At 39.2% G+C, this 21,369-nt stretch overlaps 1 protein-coding gene across 1 annotated transcript in view; it reads right to left on the bottom strand.

The window, feature by feature from the left end:
* The window catches only part of CNTN1 (contactin 1), a 238,112-nt gene extending 217,916 nt beyond the window's left edge, over positions 1-20,196 (bottom strand). Inside the window, exon 1 of the mRNA XM_048956631.1 lies at positions 20,098-20,196. The gene's annotated coding sequence lies outside the window, so the exon portion shown is untranslated. The remainder of the gene's footprint in view (positions 1-20,097) is intronic.
* Positions 20,197-21,369: the final 1,173 nt, after the last annotated feature.

The raw sequence follows: 21,369 nt of genomic DNA, 5'->3' as shown, positions 1-21,369 counted from the left end.
ATCTGATCATGCAAATTTTTAATCAGGGACTTGTTAGACTCCACCTATGATGACAGTGTCAGCATCAACAAACAATGACATAAGGTCTCATTATGCACTGAAGTTTAAATTACTCCAGTTAGTGAGAAATTCAAAAACGGAATGTAAAAAAGATCTACTTCTTCCATCTTAACAGTTCTCATCTACTACCTTTAATGATAACCAAAAGACCTTTCTCCAAGGAAAATGAACATTAAACCCCAGCTCTCAATAGTCAAAGCTGAAATTCCATTCCTGAGATAAGAACACTCTTGCACATAGAATCATAGAATCATAGAATCACCAAGGTTGGAAAAGACCTAAGAGATCATCCAGTCCAACCGTTAACATATTGTACAGGACAACCATCTGTCCAAATGTGTCAATAAAGAACGCTGCTGTTTGAACAGCTACCAAAATTCTGAAGCAGAACATAAAACCTATTCAAAATTAAATGAGTATTTCAAGACTACCAATCTATCGCATTATGCAAAAAAGTAACATCATTACCTATTAATTTAAACAGAATTAGATATTAGATCTTTTTATCACAGAATGAAATTCAGTAGAGTTCTTGCTCCTTTGCATCCATGATAATTATTCAAGTTGTATTCTGCTGTTTTGACAGTTACACCTGTTTTAAGCACCAGGTAAAAGAAGAAAAAAAATAGGATCACAATGCAGTATATGAACAAAAACAACGTGCTCACAGTTCTCCATCCTAACATCTAAGGGCATTTCTCAGTATAATCACCCATACGAGTACAAAGAAGCCCATATCAAACAGATCCACAGAAGGTAAAACACTACACCCACAAAGATAACAAATACAAGCTGTGTCTTTGGGGTATTATCTGGTGAGACTCTGCATGGCGGTGAGTTTCACTAAGCTACAGAAGAGCTGAAAGGAGATAAATGGTACTGGCAAATAGTTTAAGGGAATTTGCTTTTAAAGGACCGTTGAGATTTTCACTGTTCAGACAGTGGTTATGAGGTCAGTGTGTTCTTCCCAATTCTCCTGAGCAGGTTTTCTTATTTTTGCAGCCAAGGACTCAGAGTTCTTCCAAACTAAATGCTGTAATCAGGTAAGTACATTAAAATATGAGAGGAAAAGAGAAAAGAAAAAAAGAAAAAGAAATAACCTGAGAGGAGGCAGCCATTTTCAGCAAAAGGGGTTGCAAGGTCAAGTCTGTTCACATGCACACACACTGAAACATGTAAAAGCAAAAAAAAAAAATCACCTGTAGCAGGGGACATGTAAAAGCTAAAGCTAATCTTTGTCGTCTTCCTTTTCTTTTACTCCTGCTTTTAAAAAGTAATACCTTAAGTAACTGATGACCACAGGCATTCTAGAAATCCTGCACTAACTCACAAGCACTGCAGAAAGCCAAGAACCAGCAGAGTGATTCTTTTGAATTTTTAAGTGGGAAACATCTTTTGAATTTTGGGTAGTGCATCCAATGAAATGTAAGTCTGTGATTACAATAAAGGTCCTGTAGAACTGATGACAAACTGATTCTTTACAATATGCAGTTTGTTGGATATAAAATGATCATAAAATGATGTGGGCTTCATTCTTTCTTTTTTTTTTCTCAGAACAAAACACAATTTCCATACAACAAAGGATTAGAATCTGTTGATTTATATTTAATGAACAGTTTTAGGCTACTGATCCAGGCTACTTGTGGACTTTTTTTGTTTTTCATTTTGAATATTTAATTATAATTGAGAATAGACTCTTCCTGGGATGAAAAAATATTTTCCTCCTGTTTCCTCTTAATTTATAAGTAAGTGTCCACTGGGAAACTGCTGCAGAATCTCAGATTTACTGATTACTGAATTTTGTATTTCTCTGGAGAGGAGAAATGAGCAATCAAAAAAAAAAAAATTAAGGAAGATGAAGAAGAAAAATAGTAAGTCTGGGGAAATGCATTTTCTAAATCCAGTTTACCAAATTTTAGCTATTTGCCTTTTCCATCACAAGAACCACGGCTCTGTATCCAGAAGTGATCAGCATTTTTTTTTGCCATCTGTTGCAGAAGTCTGCTTTTGATTCATCTCACTTAGAGCCACAGAAAGCTGCATTCCATGTATGGAAATACACAGCTGTATTTCCATGTTCTTAATCTGCTTTAGTTACATAGATTTTGCAAATGATGCCAGACATGTATGTCAAATCCAGAACTGTATGGTGTTTCTTAAACAGCTCGAAGTGCATGAAAACTTAGGAAAAATTTATTCTCTGAAAGAGTGATAAGGCACTGGAACAGGCTGCCCATGAACTGGAACTCCACCAGGGATTGGCGGAGTCACATTCCCTGGAGGTGTTCAAGAAATGCGCCAATATGGCACTGAGGGACATGGCTTAGTGGACAGGAGGGGATGAGGCAGTGGTTGGACTAGATGACTTTGAGGTCTTTTCCAATCTTTATGATTCTATGATTCTATTGCCAAAATGAGTATATTGCATCAGTAGTGAGTAAGTAAATAACCTGTGATACCATTCCTTCCCTTGAACTATTCATGTATTTCAATACTGCAACTCCAAAAGCCATTAAGTAGGCATTCAACTCTATGTCAAAAACACTCAACCTTTTCTTCCTCAAACCCTAGAGGCCTGTAAGCAGCATAGTCAATTCTATTCCAAATGAACAACTCTGAGTATGAAATTTGAAAATGCACTGCTGTATCTTCAAATAAGTTCTTAAATTTCTGCATCTTTATGATAGCAAAAATTTAAGAACAGAAATGTTCAGGATTAATAACAGTAGCCACACAAAGATTTAGAGGAAAGCAGAATGACATCAAAATGAGGAACTGCATTATCCGAAACTGAACAGCACTGAAAAACTATCAAAAAATTAAACACTACCAAAACCTCTCCTCCCAGTCCTGAATACTCAGTGCTATGATTACACATCATCTAATGAAATTTGGGGGAACACAGGTACAACACTATCTGATATCTGCTGGATGTTACTTTTTCTCTCACTACCTCCAAGCAATAACAAGATAAACATGACTGAAATACTGTAAAGCATGGTCTCCACTCACTGTATTTCGATTAGATGTTGCTTTTAACTATTCAGTAAACCAAGACTTGTTATGTAAAAAGTAGTTTTCACAAAATAACAATAGCCTTAGGTTTTTTAATGTCACAGTAGTCTTAGCTATTTCCAATGCCTTTGGGCAGCCTGTAAGATCATGAACTCAATTTTTACTTACTACAAACTAAAATACTCAGATATTTATATGCAACATGTCAATAGGAACAGTAGTGACAAATTGATATTATTTTATTACATTACAAATAATCGTTCAGAACAAAATTGGAAACAAACAAACAAAAAAAAGATAGATCTAATTTCCTGCAAGAACACACATTTTACTTCATTTTCTATAAAGCAAATTGTCTAATTTACTTGCAGCATCTTATAAAATTGTCTCGAGACTCAGAAAAAGATATAATGTGCTATTTATAAATATGGCTTAATGATTCCTAAAGAATCTGAATTAGTTTTTTTCAGAGATGACTGAAATCCACAACTCAGTACAGTTACAAAATACAGAATGTCTGCATAATTAGTAAGCTATTCATCACATAAAATTGACAACCCCATATAGTGAAACCATCAAGAGAACACTCTGCAGCCAATATGCTCCAAGGTACATATTGGTGCCAAATGAAAAGTTCAGGTAATTAAGTGTCTTGAAATGAAATTAAAATGTAACAGTTGCGATCTATATCTGAACAATACGCGAAATGGCCAAACACCCACACACACCAAAAAGCACATAAAAACCACCTGACTTGGAAATTCACCTATCTTGATGTCTAATGTCAATATTCACAAAAGAGACTATTTTTTTTCAGAAGTGAAAAGCACAAAAAGCACAGCCTAAATTTATTCACATGCTGAGGCATTCAAGCTGCCTTTACCAAGCATCAGAAATGAAACACATTATATCTGAAGCATCAATTAAGTTCTTTTTTCAAATATATTGTTATTCCATTTCACCATTTGAAACAAAGCTAGGGAAATGGCTTTTGCAAAGTAATAAAGTCAAATTTAATTTGTATCCTTATTCTACATAGCTGTCAATTGAAATCAATGTGGTATTCCAGCAGAAAATTCAAAGATCATCTAACAGGATACAGACATAACACATCCTGTATAATTTGATGACAGCATTGCTCAAGAATCTACAAAGGTACCTAGAGTGAACTTCAAGCAGCTAAGACAGTAGGTTCTGAGAGGCTTCAGATATTGTTCAGATAAATGTAATATAGAGAAGTAATGTTATCTATTAGAAGCAGCTGATTGAACAGTATTTAGAGAACAGTTGATTAAAGAACAGTAATTGCAATGTTCTTACATTTTCAGGTCAGATCTTTCTGTCTTACTCCGAGTGGACCAACAGTACTTTAAGAACTGTCCAGATAATGGCAACTAAAAAGATGAATTAATGTTCTCTTTTGTGGGCAAAATAAGACGTTATATAAATTAATTTTCATCTTCAAAGTTCTCTGCAGCTGCAGATGAGGCTCATTACAATCAGTTTTTATGTCAGTGCCATTTCCTAGAAGTCAGCTGAACTATTCCCAATGCATACTTCCACTTGTTATTGTTGTAGATACAACAGCCTATTAGATATAGTAGAAATCCATAAAGTTTTCTGATGTTTCTTTCTAGGAATCATAAGACCATCAGAGGGTGCAATATACTTTATGTTATGGTATACCAATGCACTGAAGTTCTTTTTCATTAACAGCTGGAAAGTTTCACAGTAATGCAAACTTCAGCACACCTGCACATGCAGGTACTGACAAGAGGCTGTGCAACATCTGAGGTGACAGCAGTAGCAAATGTGCAAAGCGTTATCTGTATTCACTAATAGTTTGATCCTACTAATAGTAAAAGTTTAATTAACAAAAGGTGTTCTAACAAATTTTCATTGTGATTTACCTCTCCCTGACTCACTCCCCTAGCAGGGAAGAGAGAATTTACAACTATGTCTGGATGCTCTAAATGAGATCAGGACCAAAGTTCCTACACTTCCAGATTATATGCATTATAATACTTGCAGAATAAGGTCATGTTCAACGTGGGGTTTTGTTCCTCACACAATTTAAGTCATTTCTGACAATGTACTCAAATAAATGTTTTTTTATTAAGAGTTAGAAGAAAAGACACTATGAACTCCAAGACTTTTTCACCTTAGATCTTTTACGAAGGGACTCCTCTGTTTTCTTGGACTGCCAGTTTTCTGTGAGTTTACCAATTCTTTGAAGGGCACGGTGATTATATCCATCTATGATGTCAAAATCATCAGTAACTGTTACTAGCAAAACTTTTAAATGCCTTTCAACAGTAATATGCATTACACAACTCAGTTTGAACTCCGCTATCACTTCATTTAAAAAACAAAAAAACAAAAAAACAACACACCAAAAAACAAAGGTAACACATTGCATAAGCCTCACTGTTCAATCATCTGTAAAGACTGAACAGGTAAGAAGACTCTTAACAAGCAGTATTTTGTCAAGGAAATTGGGTTCCATCAGCATTTCCTAAATGGTTTCATATATAAATCCTACACAAGGAGCAGTTATTCACCTGTCCTAAGAATCATAAACATTTCTTCTTTAAAGAAAACTCCTTGTGCCATGAGCTTAAAGAAGGAGCTGGTGTGTCCATTGAGGAACATGCCAAGACATTCCAGCACTTCTCCTGCATGCCTTAATGTTTCTAATTGTACCAGTTTAACTTTCTGGTCTTTCATTATGTTTTTATATCTTCTTAATTGATCTTATTATTACTATTCATAAAAAAAGTATATTTATGCACGAGGCTGACTGTGTGACATAAAGAAGGACTGCTCCAATGCAAATTAATTTATAAGTGTTTTCTTAATGAATCATCTTAAAGACGGAATACTTTGCAATAGAATCTCAAGATAAAATCCTTTCCTCTTTATTTGGAGAAAGAGAAGGTTTTTTTTCTCTTATTTTTTAGCAAGCAGGAAGAAAAAGAGTGGAGCTAGGATCCACATTTTCAGATGCGTAGTACCAACATTATTTTCCATGAGAGGAAAAAAGGAGTCACAATCTGTATAACTGAAAGCTGATATTTTTTTATTTCACTTTTCCCAATCAGTTGAATCATTTGCAGCTGAAGTTTTTCTAACTGGCATCCACTTTAACTTTCAAGCATCCTCAGACTGGTTTTCAAAAATACTAGTGATACTGAGCTGTCAATCCTTAGCTGGTTCAGCAAAATGCAAACTTTTCTGAGGACTTATTCCTCATGCTGCTTATATACATGCACGTTCTTTGAGAAGACTGGATAATTGCTGATTTTCTCTGGAAAAGAAAAAAAAAACTTGTCTTAAAAGACAATGCTGCTTCACGAGAGAAGGAATTTCCTCACCCAAGTTTTATGCCAATTACCAAGCTGCACAGCAAACAGTTCTCGCCTACTGAAAGAAAGCACTTGACAACTTTCACCACATCAACAGAGGAAAAAAAAGAGACAAAATAATGTTCCAGCAAAAGGTTTCAAAGAATGAAAGTAAAATTAAGTGAAATTAAATAAAAACTGCAGATTAAACAGCTTGACATGACTTACTCACATCCTGAAGCACTGCTTAGAGGGAATGAGTATCTATGTTGCAAGAGGTCACAGAATCATAGAATCATAGAATGGCGTGGGTTGAAAAGGACCACAATGATCATCTAGTTTCAACCCCCCTGCTATGTGCAGGGTTGCCAACCACCAAACCAGGCTGCCCAGAGCCTTATCCAGCCTGGCCTTGAATGCCTCCAGGGATGGGGCATCCACAACCCCCCTGGGTCCACACACCTCAATATTCTTATGTGATGCTATGATAAACAACTTCAGTCAGAGTGCTGGGTCCTACTTAAAACTTGTATCTGGATGAGAAAGTTCAAAGGCCTAACCCTAACAGCCTATAAAAGCTCTTTCTTTTAAATGCCCCTTTGTTTAACTCTGAAAAGCATTTACAGAATTCTGTGTTCTTACTAAAGAGACATGCATGTTTATGCATCACACAGAAGAGTGACATGCAAAAAATTATTGGGAACAACTGATTATCCAGGAGCAGGACAGAAATTGCCCTCAGATTCTCTGATTTATGCTTATGAAGCTGAGCTGGAATTAACATGAAGGTAAACTAAAATTCCCAAAATGTAGGTTATCAGCCACATAAGTAAGTAAGCTTCTCTTTAACATATTTTCCTTTGAATGATTTTATTATTTTAGATAACACATTCAAGCCAAAGTCAAATAACTGCTTTTTGGCTAACTGTATACCCTATTCAACAGCACAGTATCTATCTAGCAGCCAACCAATAAATATGTTCCCCTTTTAAAAAGAGGCATCTGTAAAAAGAAATGAGTAACACACTGACCACGGAAATTTCTGCAAGATAGGCCATGAATATCCTAAGTGTTTCAAGTGATTTACTTAAAGCAGTCACTAATGTGTCAAAGTAGTGAATAGCAAGAGGCTATCTGGAGGATAGTTGCAAAACTGCTGATCAAAAATTACATTAAGAGATACTTTATATCCTTATCTGTACTTATATCAAAATCCACCAGCAGAAAATCTTCCTTCAGACTGGTCCGGAAGAATGTCTGAAAAATCATTAGTTAAGTAACATAACATAATGTGGGTGCACAGATACTAAATAAAAACACAGAAGTAAATTCTGACCTGTTCTCATTGATTTATGCAATACATTAGAATTCTTTTGCCATCAGTCAAAAGTGTAAGTATATTGCTTTCAAGTTTTCCTTTCTTCACATTGGTACCACTAAACATTAGCACAGACACAGAAGAGTGCTTGGTTTAAAAAAGTAAAACACAAAATAAAACCATGCACAGGGAAAAGCTTAGTGACTCTGTGCAAGCTTTATCTAATCAATGTCAGTTTGAATACTGTCACTTAGTAACATTACCAAAGATAAGATCATCTATAAAATGTTCAGCAGACCACCAAAGCAGTTAACATGAATGTAAATGAAATTGAGACGGTATATAAGTATACATTAATAGAAGTAAGTATGGTTCTATCAGAGTTGTTCTAGCTAATAAAAAAACCACATCCTGAATCTGTGTGCCTCCATTATATGAACAAGCCAAGGTCTGAATGGCATGTAGCTGTTCTAACTTTAGATACAAACATCACATTTGAGTGGAATTAATCACTGAAGAAAAACAACAACATAAAAGGAGTCTTTATATCTTTTGAATGCCTTAAATAAGATCTCATAGAAATTGGACAAAACAGGTTTTATGGTTCAGCCACATTTAAGACTGGGTCAGCTGGTCTGTAGAGAACCCACAGAACATATTACAATAAAAGAATGTGAGCGGAAACGGGAACAGCTGTGCTCTACTACGAACCTGCGGCAGTTCTAAGTACAAAACTTTCTTTATGCCTTGAAGGAGACTCCATGCTATCCTAAGGTAGGACTCCATGCTGTTCTGAGCAGCATATTCACAGCTGCCATTTCCACAACGAAATTCATCAGATTTATCATGTCTTGTATCTCATCTGTACAACTAAGTACAAATTAATTCTCAGAAATACCACTTTCTTCTAGGTTTGAAAAATCAGGTTCTGTAATCACAAAGACAGATAAATGAACTGACAAATCACAGAATCGTAGCTAAATCACTGGTAATGAAAATACAATCACGTTTTCTTCATCCAAAACTCTGCAGTCATCTCAAGTATTCTCAGCTAATACAACACAGTTCACCCTCACATTAAAAACAAAAAGCTATTCAATATTTTTAAAATAATTATCCGCTCCACTATCGCAGAAAGAGAATTTAAACTGCTTTCATTCCTGATTCATATTCAATATGATTTTTCCAAGAAGAAACAGAGAGACATACTTCAGATCTCAGGAAAATCCCTCAAGTAATGACTCATTCTTTGCACATATTGGCTAAATGACCCCAGATGAATAAAAACCATTCATTATCAGGGATCTGTATTTTGATTTTCTCCTTATTTTTAACCATATAGTGTAAGTAGTTCAAAAAGCTGTTTATACTGACATTTTAATAATGCAGTTATGAATCTCTAAACTCACTTCTTAAGGGCATACTACTTAAGCTTATCTCTATTTTGGGAAAATTTTTAGAGGCTGTTCCTCTCAGACAAATAAAACTGAGTTGGGAAAAAAAAAACAACATATATACAGGTATGTTTGTGTATGCATACATATGCATGCTAGTTCAATGGTGACTGAATAAGGCTAGAACAATGATGTGAAATTCATGCTTTTTCCCACTTTAATTAGTTTTTTTTATACATTCCAGGTTCTTTTTTCCAAATACCAACTGCGTAGATGGAAGTTAATTCATCTTCTAAACCACTAATTCTACACTTACACAGATAAACAACTTATAAAAAGGCATGAAAATTTGACAGAAATAGGTTGTGATATAAGTAACTTGCCATGTATTATAAATCTTCATTTAATGCATCAATAAGTTTTGTAAATCTAGCATTGCTCACCAGTGCTAGCAAACTGACTCGGGACATCAGGAGTGGAGGTTGCCTGGGCTGTAGTGAGCATGCAAAGATGGAGTTCACACTTCTGAGGGACATGGCACAGGTAGAGAGTAAAATCAGGATGCTGAATTTTAGGATAGCTAAATTCCAGCTCCTCAGAGAGTCAGTCAACAAAACTCCATAGGAATCTATCCTCAAGGACAAGGGAACAGAACAGACTAGGCTGGTCTTCAAGGAAGCTTTCCTTAGCAGCACAGGAGCTCTGTGCAGGAAGTCAGGAAAGAAAGGCAAGAGATTGGCATGGCTGAACTGGGATCTGCTGGTCAAACTAGAGAGCAAGAAGAAAATGCACGCGCAGTGGATGGAGGGACAAGTAACCTGGGAGAGTATAGGGATGCTGCTAGGATGTGTAGGAAGGCCAAGGCCCACAAGAGCTGAAGTGGGCAAGGGATGCAAAGAAGAACAAGTACGGCTTCTGTATGCAGATATATCAGTCAGGAAAGTCCAAGAAGGCATAACCGCCTTAGTGAGCAACAGAGGCAGGCTGGTAACAACAGACAAGACAAAGGTTGAGGTCCTCAACAACATTTTTGCCTCAGTCTTCAGTGGCAAGTGCTCTTCAAACACCCCTTGAGTGGATGGGTTGGAACAAGGGACTGGGGCAACGTCCCTCCCAGTGGGAGCAAGATCAGGTTTATGACCACCCGAGGAACTATGGTCCTAACAAAATGCAACCCAGGGTCCTGAGGGAATTGGCTAATACAGTCACCAAGTCACTCTCAATGATAATTGAAAGACGTGACAGACAGGGAAAGTTCCTGGGTGACTGGGAAAAAGGCAATATAGCACCCATTCTTAAGAAGGGTAGAAAGAACAGTGCCTGTTAACCTCACCTCTGTTTTAGAGAAGATCATGGAACAGATCCTCCTGGGAGCTATGCTAAGGCATGTAAAAGAGAGGAAAGTGACACTAGACAACCAACACAGCTTCACCAAGAGCAAGTCCTGCCTGACAAACCTAGTGGCCTGCTATGATGGTGTAACTGCATCAACGGACAATGGGAGAGCTGCTGATGCCATCTATCTGGGCTTCAGTAAGGCCTTTGACATGGACTTTCATAACATCCTTCTCTGTAAATTGGAAAGATCATAGAATCATAGAATGATTCTGGATTGAAAAGGACCACAATGATCATCTAGTTTCAACTCCCCTGCTATGTGCAGGGTGGCCAACCACTAGACCAGGCTGCCCAGAGCCACATCCAACCTGGCCTTGAATACTGAATATGGATTTGATAGGTGAACTGTTCAATGGATGAGGAACTGGTTATGAGTGGCGGTCAATTGCTCAACGTGCAGATGGAGATCACTGACAAGTGGTGTCTCTATTAGGACCAAAGGTCTTTAATACCTTCATCAATGAATCGACAGGAGGATGCAAGGTGGAAAGTCCTGCACCTGGACTGTACTGAATGACCTTTAGAGACATCTTCCAACTCAAACGATTCTATGAACCAAAAATGTTATGAATCAGTCTAGTTCCATGACAAGGGAGAGAAGGGACCCATGGACCTACACCCCAGGAAAAGGAGAAGGGGAGAAGGGAAGAGGTAAGGAGATGGGCCCAGAAGAGGAAAACAGCGGCAATGAGCTAAGGCAAAAAACTTAATTTACCAAATATAATAGTGGAATGCTAGACAATACAATATAATACAATATGATTGGTACTGAAGGTAATAAATCAAATGAAATGAGAGTTTCCGAAACTGAAGTCCTTACTCTAATGCTGTAGGCAAGACAGACATGGAGCAAAGAGAGCAAAGCGGGGGCAGTCTTGTGACTCCCTGTCAGTTTTATCTTTACCTCCAAACGGAAAACAGAAACGGAAAAATGAAGTCTTCTAGGAGCTGTTGTTCATTCACTCTTCTCCTCTGAGACCAAGAAACTGGAAATATCAACAATCCGTAAACTGCAGCATTAACTCTTTAACTCCCAGTACACTACATGATGTTACAAAGTGGAAAACCAATCAAAAACCATAAAGCCATGAAAAGGAATGAATTATGATGTTGAACAAAGGAACTGAGGATCTCACTGACTAATGAAATACTGTACTCATCTGGCAAGATTTAAGGCAAAATTAAAATGGAAGATGTTTAAACATCCAAGTATAACTGAGCTATCACTTCACTTATTTAGAACAGAAGTCAGCATTGGCACTACACTGCTAGCTATTCTTTAGTAATATTTTTGCAATTGCAGGCACTTTTATAATGTGCTCATGTAGAGTCAAGAAAAAAAAATGAAAGCAATCAAAAAGAAATTAATACAGACTTTAACAGCAAATGTTAAAACTTGCACATCAATTATTCTTTAGTTTGTGACTTTAAAAAATAACCTGTGGCAGTCAAGGTGTTGACTACTTTTGCCATCATGACGGCCTCACTATTCTTTTTCTGGAGATAGTGCTGATACAAGTTATAAAAATGGTGGAATCAAATACTTTTTCAAAACATTAATATGTTAAAAAAAAAAAAACAACAGGAAAATCACAGGGCTAAGAAAAGTCAGAGGGAAAATATATAACAGATAATAAGAGCAAAGAGAGGCAGAGTTCAGGAAGTGACAAGTGAAAATGGAGTTTCAGAATGCTTGCCTTCCCAAGATCTATTTCAACAGCAGCTGGTGTCCCTTGGAGCTCCTTCATAATGAAAATCTGAAGTGGAAACTGTTCAATATTCAAAGTTCACATTTAGAAAACTAATCTGTAGACAGTCAATGAAAGGGAAGCTGGCCTTCTGGCAATAGTTCAAAAGACTGACGGGCTTCCTCTTCACAAGAAAAAATATACAAAACTAAATAATGTACATTTGTAGCTGCTCTTCCCCATCTATCCTAATGACTCTTTTCCTTTTGATTTGCTTGAAAATCTTCATAGCAAAAAACTGCTACACTTTGGCTGTACTTCATCTAGAAGCATTATTAGCAGGAGCAGTTCTTAAGTTCTAGAAAGCCTTAACAACAGATATATTATCCTACTAGACACCATAAGAAGTTGACTAATAGTGGTTGATAAACAGAGTGTTTATATCTAATATTTTGAGACATTTCACTTCTTTTCATTTTATTTTACCAGTGAGTAGATGAAAAATAACTGACTGTCTCTATCAAAACAAAGTTGCCAGTATCTCTAGTTTCAAATGTTTCAAATTCAAATCAGTTATCTTGAAGGAAATCTTTGTTAAAAATACAAAGCAATTTAGCTTTTTGCACACATGGAAAAAAATGTTTTTTTTTCCCTCAAACTGGGCTTGAAGATAAAAAATCTGAAGAAAAATAAAACAAAACAATATCTGAATATGTGAATTTACACTCTGTCTTAACATCAAAACAGCTTCAAAAATGGTGCATTCACTACTGTGTTACATATTACTTAAACAACAAATAGGCTCTGCAAATATCATTGGGTTTACAGAAAACAGAAGTTAAAAATGACATGAACTTCTTTCCCAGCTGTGGTAAATCTTAAATTCCCCACCTTGCTAAGGCTAATGTGTTAGAAGCAGTCATTCTTCTTCTGCTCCATCCCTCCAGTTGAGAAGGGGCCCTTCATTCACCAAACACCACTGTCAGAAAGATTCAAATATTAACAAGTAACAACATTAAGACAGCATTAACAGCCTGTTCCAGTGTTTGTTTTAAATAACTACATTCTGTATGAGAAGATTAAGTGTGTGAGATTCTGTTTGAATAATACCAGTTTCATACTGTAAAAAACTTGTTTTAATAATGAAATCCTTTCTCCAGATGAAAGAGAAGAGTTATCACCACTTACAAATAAAGATACCACCATCTTTTCTTTATCTTTACAAACAAATGAAATTGAAGAGCTGTTAAGCTGAAGTGCATTAATTCAATTATCTCAGATAGAAAAACAATTGCATGCAGAAACTACTCAAGCAGTGAATTCATGTACAAGCCTCTCAACTTTGATTACTGTCTTGACCAAAAGTCATCAGCAACTTACAGTTATTCTTGCGTTCAATTTATTTTCCTAAACTGGAGAAAACTGAATTGTCTGGGGTAAAGGAGGATATTTGCTGAAAAGCTATAAAAAGAACACTCATCTCATGACTAAATTATGACCCATGCATGACACAGTAGCTCCACTGCAGAGAAACAACACATAATCTGGGCAATATATTTCCATTATAAAAGCAAACATTACATAACTACAAGCAAAGACCTTGTCAAATATGTATTTACAATTCTTCATTTCAACACTGCACTGCTCATACAAGCTTCAAGACTCTATGCATATTCAACTGTTTTTATATACTCTCACAAGAATTACAATATTCAATTTATGATGGGAACTACAACTCCACGCCCCCCATTTCAGACTAATCATTGCAAATGGTATTTTCATCACATTCAAACAACTCGCTTATGTAAACAAAATACTGTGGTGCAGTGCTAACTCCATCACTCACAATTTTATTCAGATTTCAATCCAATAAGAGGTTTAAAACACACTTTTGTAAGTATTTCACTAAAACGGTAAAAAAAACCCAGTAGAATATTAACATCAAATATATACATAAAAAACGCTAAAAAATGAACAACAAACCCCAATTCATTTCATTTGCCACTCCAGAAACCCACAAAACTCAACAGGGTGAATTAACCAGAAATAGAAATATAATGGAATATAATTAAAATGACTTCCTATAGGATAAAGTATCCCTAAAAAATACAGTATATTACTCTAGGCAGAATTGCTGATGTCTCTTTGTAATTAGGATTCTTTATGTTGTTCAGCATTTCCAATGTTTACTATTATTTGCAAATCACCTTATCTGTCCTCCTTTGCTTTCTACCCGTGTATATATACAAGTACAATACATACTCTGAACTGTACTGAAAAATGTGCCGACCTCAGTTTTAAAAAGTAACAATAAAGAAAAAAAAGACATAAACAACTTTCTTCCTTTTATTCAGCAAAAGAGTCAAAACGCCTCAAAAATCATTACTATGTTTTCAAGCCATCAACATAGGCAGTCATTAAGTAAATGCTCCACATTTTCTTGCATCTCTGAAAACAGACACAAAATTAACCAACTTCTTGGAAATAAGTACTGTGATGTTTCAGTACAAACAAAATCCATTGGGCTACAAAGAGGAGTAAGGATTAAGACCAGAGTCTGACAGAAGTGCTGCAAATGTGTATGGAAACAGGAGAGTCTAGACTGGAGTGATGCGGGAAATCAAGAAGATGATAATGAAATATAAGCTGAAAGAAGGTTGACAAGAAAAAGCAAGGAGAGACAGGACTGGCTGAGGAAAACTCTGGAAGAGTCAAGACTAGCAGTATCCAAAGAACTGATGTTTTGACTGGTCACAGGAGAATAAAGAGGTTTTTTTAGGAGACTTGCAAAGGATAAGTGTAAAGGACTGTGCTTGCAAAAGACAAACCCACCATGACAGAATCTCTCTAAAGCCCAGAACTCAAAGAATTCAGTTTTTTAACTGCTTTTCCACTATAATAAATAACAGTAGAATCCCTCCACGAATTATCTCATTCTGCTTCATTACTGGCATAAACTCTAATAGTATCACTCTTATCTGAGAGCCTTAGCAAAGGATGTTACTTTTCCATTCCTACTGATAATCACTGTAAGTAGAATGCAGTAACACATAAGGAAATGTATGAAATTTACTTTGAAAGTTGAAAAATTTCGACACTTTCTTTGTTTGGTTTTGTTTTTTATTTTTATTATTATTTTAATTTGCTTGCATTTATTTTTCCAGGTTTTAAGAATCATGAAAAAATATCATTCGTGTTAATGAATAAACCACTGAATTCCTCTTTCTTCCATACCCACTGTGGAAATGCTCAAATATGAGCCAGCAGTTTGGACAACTGCATCCTGGGCTGCATCAAAAGAGGGGAGATTTAGGCTATAATTTACAAGGGATTTTTTCACTAAGAGGGTGGTAAGGCACTGGCACAGCTGCCCAGAGAAGCAGTGGATGTCCTGTCCCTGGAGGCATTCTAGTCAGGTTGGATGGGGCCCTGTGCAGCTTAATCTAATGAGCAGTAACCCTGCTAACATTAGGAGGGTGGAAACTGGATGATCTTTAAGGTCTTTTTCAGCTCAAGTCATTCAGTGATTCTACGTGTGGAGCACTCAGGACCATCAGTAAAAACAGTGGCAGCTGGGAGTTGAGCAGATACATAGAAGTACGGTTGTTTACAAGTGAATGCTTTCAACCTAACCCTCTGATCACCATCTGTAAATGTCGTTTCTCACCTTAGGTAGTGTTTGATAACTGTGAGGTATCCTGATCACATAACGATAAGCACATAAGCACAGCCTATACAGTTATCCATTCTGTCTTCAAAGTAGAGCTATGTGAAGGAGAAAATAAATCATGTGCTCAGGCATCGATCAATACGAAAGATAAACAAAGAGTGAACTGTGTTAGCTAAGCTCCATCCACCTCGTGCACTGGATGAAGCAGGGTTCCTGTAGAAAAAAATAACAGCATGTAATCATGTAGATTGTATTAAAAAGACATGCTGAGGAAGTCACTGCTCAGTTCTCTGTTCCACAATCTTATCTAGGGCAGGCATGCTCAACCCGCTTGCAATACAACATCACCATGTTGTAAGCTCTGCCCCACCAAGCTGCCTGGCCCAGCACCAGGACAGGCGTGCAGCGTAGTACTGACAAATAACGTGGCACTATGCTTCATTTGCAAGGAAACCGTGTCTGTTTTCGAAGATTACAATTTGAAAAGACAGTGTATGCAGAAACATGCTGCAAAATTCCATGCGTATCAAGGAATCACAGGACATTTTGTGTTGGAAGGGACCCTTAAGATCACCTAGTTCCAACCTCCCTGCTATAGGCAGGGACAACTCTCACGGCTGCTCAGAACCCCATCCACCCTGGCCCGGAATGCTTCCAGGGTGGGAGCATTCACAACCTTACTGGTCAACCTGTTCCAGTGTCTCACCACCCTCACAGTATAGAATTTCTTCCCAATGTCTAAATCTACCCTCTTCCAGTTTAAAACTATCTCCCCTCCTTCTGTCACTACCTGCCCTTATAAGAAGTCCCTCTCCAGCTTTCCCGTAGCTCCCCTTCAGGTTCTGGAAGGCTGCTATAACGTCTCCCCCGAGCCTTCTCTTCTCCAGGCTGAAGAGCCCCAACTCCCTCAGCCCGTCCTCATAGGAGAGTTGCTCCAGCCCTCTGATCTTCCTAAAGACAAAACAGCAGAACTGAAAAAGTCTGTCACCTCAACAAAATATTTTTCAAAAACTTAAAACTAAAATGGACTTTGTTATAAAAACTAGCTCTGTGATAGCAAATCTGATAGCAAAAAAAAACCAAAACCATTTCCCGATGGTGAGTTTATTAAGCAATGTATGGAAAGCACAACAGACATAACGTGTCCTGATTAAAAAAATGGACTTCTCTAAAATCAGTTTGCCTCATCAGACTATAGCCAGGAGAACTGAAGAAACAGGAACACCTATCAAAAGAAATTTGAGGAAGTAAAGCTGCTGATTTGAAATTTTATGCTTTGGTAATAAAAGAAAGTAATGTCTTTACAGATATGGCTCTACTTGCCATTTTCATTGGAGGTGCTGATAACAAATATAATGTCACTGAAGAGATGGGTCTTTTTATGCCACTGAAGGACACGACTGAATATCTTGATTTGTAAGAAGCACTAAAAAAAATGCAATGAAGTGATTTTTTTTTAGCTTTTGTCAACATTTCTGGTCTAGCTACTAATGGTGCCCCAGTGATGGTCAGTAAAATGGAGGAACTTATAAAGTTAATAGAAGATGATGCAATTACCACCAGTAATTTGATGAAATATCATTGCATTGGCAGCAAGAAAATTTATATGCAAAATCTTTAAAAATGGATAACGTCATGCAAATCATCATCAAAGCTCTGAAATTCATGAAGTCCAAGGGACTGAATCATCACCAGTTCTAGAAGTTCTTCAAAAGCATGGATGCTGATTACGGGGTCATCATTCACTTTTCCAAAGGAAGGTGGCTAAGTTGGGATAAAATGCTAGAATGACTCAATGGCTTGCAACGTGACATCTAGTCCTTAATGGAATCAAAAGGAAAGTTTGTGCCAGAATGTAAAGATTCAAAATGGCTCAGAGATTTAGCATTTTTGGTGGACATGAGCACTCATTTAAATGAGTTAAACATGCATCTTCAAGGTGAAAATCACCTTCTCTGTGCTACGTTTCAGGCAATAATCATGTTTTACATGAAGTTTAAATTATAGCAAGCTTGAATTAAGGGAAATAATTTCATTCATTTTGATACACTGGCTAAACACAGACCTGTGAACACTGAAGAATATGCAGCTGTGCTTGGCATTTTAATGCATAAATTTGAGAACAAGTTTCAAGATTTCCAAAAAAAATACACAAAAAATGATTATTTGCAACTCCATTTTCAGCCAACATAAATAAGTTACTTGCAAATTTCCACCTGAAATGTATAGAGTTGCAGTCAGGCATTCAACTCCAAGAAAAACGTGTCTACCAGATTTTTATAAGCCCCCTTTTACCATAGAAAAATATCCCTTGCTTGGCAATCATGCCTTATTCACGTCATTGCTTATGGGCAATACATACATTTGTGAACAATTATTATCACAGAAGTATGGGAAGAACAATATTTCATCAAAAATCTGATCAACACCTTAAGAACTCACCAGGAATGGCAACCACTGCCACTCAACCAGACAAGCGTGTCAGCTTCACAAAAACAAGGTCAAGCATCCCACTAGTTTTACGTTTTTGCTGCTCTCAGTTTTTATGTTTTAATTAAAAAAAATACATTAAACAATCAACTTTGTTACTTAAATACATTAAACTTATTATATATTTTATATGCATCCCAAGGCAATTCCTGTTTGCTCAATACTGCCCAAGCAAGCCAAAATGTTGGGCAACCATCATCACCGGTTTCTTCTACAGAAGGTGTACAAGGTTTAATGTCCCGTGAAATCAACTAATTTCTTGCATAACCATGCAGTTGTAAAGAAGCTGAATTACTTTCTGGTGTTAGACTGAAGTGAAACTGAAATCTCTTGCTAGTTTAGAACAGCACTGCAGAGAAAACAAATGTGGGAAAGGTCAGTCTTTTCCTTAACTCCTGACTTTTACTTTTTGAAAAATGTAGGGATGGGTCAGGTATTTTGATTCTCTGTCAACTATCACTACACACAAATACAAGAATTCATCAAGTGATGCAGACAGAGATAGTAAGTATTCAGATGTAAACAAATAAACAAGCGAGAAATCCATGCTACCATCAGGCTTCTGCAGCATTAGAGAAAGTTCTTCTGACAGCTACTGGCAACGATAAGTCATACAAGATGGGACAAAGATCCTCCTGACATACGAACCTGTACAAGACTTGCACTGCAGAAAGACATTAAATAACTTAATGACAAAAAAACAAAAGGGATCGTTTTCAAAACTCCACGTTATTTCAGTACCCTTTCCCCTGTGCTCGTGCTGCTTCAACTCCTGTGTTATTTTAACTGCTTTAAGAGTAATTTATACAAAGGAGTGACACTAAGCGAAGTCTCTGTGTCAGCACCTCCTTTGCTGGAGCCACCCCTGCGCACGTGGATGCATTTTTAAGCATTTTTTTGCCTAAGTTGTACACAGTAATTACATAACTGCTTGTTTTTAAAACCCTGCGGCCGTTTTTAGATATATTTTTTTAATGCGTTCTAATATCACAACCGTTAGAGTTGTTCCCAGCCCATAGGTCACAGCTTAATTACTAAATGCAGCGCGGCTGATTAACGGCACTCATCATCTGCGGCGGCTGAGAGCAGAAGCGGGCAGAGCTCCGCCGAGTGGACGCGGCTCCCGAGAAGGCTGAGCCCCTCAGGTGCCTCGAGCAGAGCCCAGCAGCGGCGTTTCTGCTCTCTCTCACCGGCAGGTGTTACTAGCGCAAGCCGCAATGACTGCCGTTCGCGGGAAAGTGGCCCAGAAAAGATGCACAATTAGCGCTTTACAAGGGGGGAAACGAAGTGACACGGCATTACATCCCCTAAAAGGGGCAGCAAGAAAACGGGCTCCGTAGCCGCTCGTCGACAGAGCCGCAGCGCGCAGCCGGGCTGCAGCGGGCACGAGCCGCCGGCACCGCGCGGGCGCGACGCGGCGACCCCGACGCGGGCGCTCCGCTCTGCGGCACCCGCCCGCAGCGCCCCCCCGCACGCGCCGCGCCGCGCCCCGCCGCCCGCCCGAGGGCACGGCAACTGCGGCGGCATCGCCCCGACCTCCCGACCTCCCGCTCCGCTGCAGGGAGATGCCGCCCGCGCCTTTACCCTGCCGCATCACCACCGCCCCCCGAGCGAACCGGGAAAGTTGTCGCGCCGCCGGCTCACAGCCCCCATCCCCACACAGCCGAGCCCCGTCGCGCGGAGCGGGGTAGGATCGCGCTGCGGTGACAGCCGTGCCTACCTGCGCAGCGCTGCCGTGACAGCCGGGCTGCCACCCAGAGGCGTCCCGGCACGGCACCGCACGGCTGACAGCCGCCCGCGCGCCGCCCCCCTCAGCCCCCCCCTCCCGCACCAACTGCCGCCGCGCGTGCCGAGCCGGCGGGCCCGAGCGGGGCGCGGCGGCGGCTGATTGGACGCGGGTGATGTCACTGCGCGCGCGCGCGAGCGGGACCGCGGCGGTTGGGCGGTGGGGGGAGCGATGGAGCGGGAGCCGAGCGCACGCCCGCGGCACGCCGCCGCCCGTGGGGCAGCGCGTACCCTCAGGGCGGGCGAAGCGCACGCGGAGCTACTGTCCGCACGCGGCCAGCGCCCACCAGCAGCGCGGTGCGCGGCGGGGACGGGGCGCCTCGCACCTCCGGGACAGCGCCGGGCGGTCAGCGCGCGGGGAGGAGGAGTCTTGGCTCGACGCGAAACGGAACGCAGCTTTTCCCGAGCTGACACCGCGACCCTTTACAATGGCAGAGAGCACACGGCCTCAGCGCGAGTAACACGGCTGTGGTGGCAATAAGGGCCAGGGAATGGAAAAATTCAGCCAGCCCAAGGTCATCTGCCTGGCGGCCTGAGGTCCCTGTTCTATGAGCAACTCCTGTTGGGAGTGACACTGAAAGGCATACATTCCTCCACATGGGAAAGCAGGTCCATGCAAGAGAGTGGCACCTGATGTACTTATTTTGTGTAGCTTGAGGTGGGGAGTCCGTGTGGAAGAAGGACCTGGATTACTTATCAAATTTCGGGTGTTGTCTTTTGTAAGACAAAAGTCCTACCTAATGCAGGTACTGACAAGATACACGTATTCCGTTGCTAAATACAACTAAAACAGCTGCAAGAGCTTTTAGGTATATTGGGGTACTGACAGCCACTTATACCACAGAAATTAAGATGCTTCTATTGGTAAGAAAAAGTCAGGTGTGGGAATGGGGCCAACGACAAGAGGATGCCCTCCAGCAGGTGAAGCTACAGTAAAACAGGTACAGGCATTAGGCTCTACCTGACAGCCACCCCCAGAGATGTGAGTACCTATTAAATCAGTGAATATTCACTTGCTTCTGTGTACTTTATTTGGAATCAGTAAACTATACACACAAGCACTGGCACTTCTGCATGACAGAGGCATTGGAGGAAAGAGCCAGGGCTGCTTCACTCAGCCATCCTCTGAGACAGTCACTGTATGTCTGAAAGGATTCAAACTCACTCCTGTAAAGCAGGAGATATCACCAACCTCCCGTCTTTACAG

The sequence above is a fragment of the Lagopus muta genome, chromosome 1 (genome assembly GCF_023343835.1).
Source record: "Lagopus muta isolate bLagMut1 chromosome 1, bLagMut1 primary, whole genome shotgun sequence".
Classification (NCBI taxonomy): domain Eukaryota; kingdom Metazoa; phylum Chordata; class Aves; order Galliformes; family Phasianidae; genus Lagopus; species Lagopus muta.
This window is presented reverse-complemented; position numbering and strand designations above follow the sequence as displayed.